The following is a 2980-nucleotide window of genomic DNA, read 5'->3' as shown; positions in this document are numbered from 1 at the left end:
AACGGTTATAAATGAGACCCCTGACCTTTTCCGGTACGTTTTTCCATACTTACAATCTACAAGCAGGCCATTTGTATTCCCCCATACCAATTTTTATGTACAAAGTTACCTTTACAAACCTATACCAGTGTGCCTATCAATGTTTTGAATAGCCTGTTTTCTAATGTTCTGAACTGTTCCAGTTCTTTTTCCATACTTACAGTATTACAAGCAGGCCATTTGACTGTATTCCTCCAAACCAATAACTATGTACAAAGTTACCTTTACAAACCTAGACCAGTGTGCCAATCAATGTTTTTGAATTACCTCTTTCTGATGTTCTGACCAGTTTTGGTTCCTGTATACTAAGTTGTAAAGTTATGTTTGTGTATGTTATGTATATGTTATGACATGTGTAATAAAATTGTACTTTATTCTTTAGATAAATGGACATTTTATTCATTCGGAGGGAGATCCAGTAGCTTATACATACACATATCTCCCACACATAAAAAAAAAAACGGTATATCAAAGAGCATGTGAAGTGATTACCACGTCAGATTCGTAAAAAAAAATGGAACAATAAAAGTGAGTTTTGTATAGATTCATAAAAATGAACAATACCGGTAATAACGGTTAAGGTGTTATATAGATTTGTAAAGATGAACAATAATAAAAGTGAGAGTTTTATATAGATTCATAAAAATGAACAATAATAATGGTTAAGGTTTTGTACATATTCATAAAAAGATTAGCACTTTTTAAACAAGGTTTGAATATATTTGTGGATATTAACATTACAGTTTTCAAAAGAGAGGACCTTGGAAATTAGTTAAAAGGGCACAAACGGCCCACAGTTGGTTAATGGAGCAAACCAGTGTCATGGGTAACACTTCCGCCTAATGGCCTGTATATAAGTAAAACAGAAAAAAAATATATATAAGTCACTGACAAAAGTCACTTCACCTGAGGGCGCAATGCCAATTAGACCCTTAAATGTGGTGTTACCTTTGTAGTGTGAGTAAGTCACTGAGTTAAGGACCTTGGAGCTAGGTTTCCGTACATGAATTTCTGTGCAATCCAATATAACTAGTACCTGGGAACGTGCATTTAAAACAATCTGGCATAAGCTCATCCACAGTTTTCCTTGAAGGCCAAATTGGAAGTGTTCCCAACATAAAGTACAAAAAGCTGACCCAGGTCACACAGATCCTGCTTACTGTTGACTGTGATATATGGAAACGGGTTGCAAGGTCCTGCTCAGGAAATCCCTGCCTCAACCTGCAAAGAAAAAGAAAAAACTGGTCCATAGTGGACAATTTAGAGGCGCTAAAGCCTTGCCGAATTACCTCCACATTTGTATGTTTGAGTCGCTGAGCCTGACTCCATCCCACCATATTTTCTGCAGTAGGTTGCAGGGCCATAAACACAGCTTTAAATGTAGCATAATCTGGGAACCCTGTATAAAATGATACCTGTTTATCATCACCTTGAAAATGTGACACTATAAACTGTTTTTGTTGAAGCTCTGCTATGAACACTTCTTGCTCACAGATGGTCTTGCGAGCTTCCTCAAGTTGATCTTGAAGTGAGGGAGGCAGTGCAGCATATTCATGGTCTGGGTGCGGAGGGGGGGTCTCTTCACTGGAAGTATAAGAGAAACATATTGATGGACACATTAGGTCTTTTAAAAGGATACATGGATTAAACATGTTTATGGATTAAAACATGGATTTTTATGTCACATATACTGTAAAACGTATGAAATAGCATTTGGATGTTTGTAATTAAACTTTACACTGATATAATTCACGTTAGACCACTGTTCATCAACAGCAGCATAATCATTGGCTCAGTGACAGTGTTATAAGCACATACATGTGTTGCTCAATATCATGTAACCAATTACACCTTTACATACCTCAACACATTCACACCATCAACGATGTCCGTGGAAACATTACTGGAAATAATCAGCAGAGAAATAATGTCACTACACAGTTAATAAATGCATTACAAACTGGTAAATTCACTCATCTAAATACTACCTTGCAGTTCTAACAACGATCCTCCTCTCTGGTCTGAACGAACTCCATGCAAACACAGTTGGCACAGCACCTTCTTTCAGCTTGGTGATGCCAGTCTTGGTTTTTACAAGGCAGTCTGGGAGGAAATGCTCAGAGCACACCTTTGTGTGTGTTTTTATCTGCACCAATAAAGAAAATGTAACCGTTTAAATATTTTTACAAGAATAATTTTATTGATCAGACTCGACGTGACTCCTGAGCATCCTCTTCCTAGCTAGGGACACTGATGTGAACACTGATGTTCCCTAGGTTAACTAGCTAGTGACTAGAAGCTAATACAAACAAGCTCACTCAGAATATACTTATATACGAGTAAATCTGTGGTGGTAGATTTAAATAACATACTACTAATTTTGGACTAGGCGGTAAATGTCAACAACCTGGCTCTCTGCCTTAATCTATCTAGTTACTAAAACTTGCTAGTTCTAGCTAGCCTGGTTAGCGATACAAGCTAGTTATGGAGACTGACTCAAAGCACCAGCTATCTGAAAACTTACCTTAAAATTACGACCAGGATCCCTTCTGATATTTTTTATCCACTCTCGACGTAGTCCCTTATCCTCTGGAAAGGTTTGTCCTCTGTTGGATTTTTTCCTGTGTGACGAAGTGCACTGGGGAACATAGCAGTGCGGCGCCATTGCCGCTAAGAGAAATCGCGACGCGAGAATTCCCGGAAGTGGTAGGTGTACCCCTCAAGCTCCTTAGAACGTTCGAGGTGAATAAGGCGAATAATAGTAGTGTGCTTTGCAGGCACACTAATAATAGTTGTGTGCTTTGCAGGTACACTTACTAAAAAATTCCTAAAGAAATTTTGAGTGTGCCTGGCTCTGACTCGTGACTCTGGCCCATATATTATTGACACTGCCGAGTAGTTTACAGTATATGACCTCTACCATTGCTTAGGTATGTGACAG

The 2980-nt window shown here is 38.3% G+C and overlaps 1 long non-coding RNA gene across 1 annotated transcript; it reads right to left on the bottom strand.

Moving 5' to 3' along the window:
- Positions 1-8: 8 nt before the first annotated feature.
- Positions 9-2974, bottom strand: LOC118342683. Its single transcript, XR_004797498.1, has 3 exons — positions 2028-2974; positions 1901-1942; positions 9-1623 (listed from the first exon to the last, which is right to left on the bottom strand). It is a non-coding gene; the product is annotated as an uncharacterized LOC118342683 (long non-coding RNA).
- Positions 2975-2980: the final 6 nt, after the last annotated feature.

The sequence above is a fragment of the Morone saxatilis genome, unplaced genomic scaffold (genome assembly GCF_004916995.1).
Source record: "Morone saxatilis isolate NCDOM2014 unplaced genomic scaffold, NCSU_SB_2.0 Contig9, whole genome shotgun sequence".
In the NCBI taxonomy this organism is placed as follows: domain Eukaryota; kingdom Metazoa; phylum Chordata; class Actinopteri; family Moronidae; genus Morone; species Morone saxatilis.
This window is presented reverse-complemented; position numbering and strand designations above follow the sequence as displayed.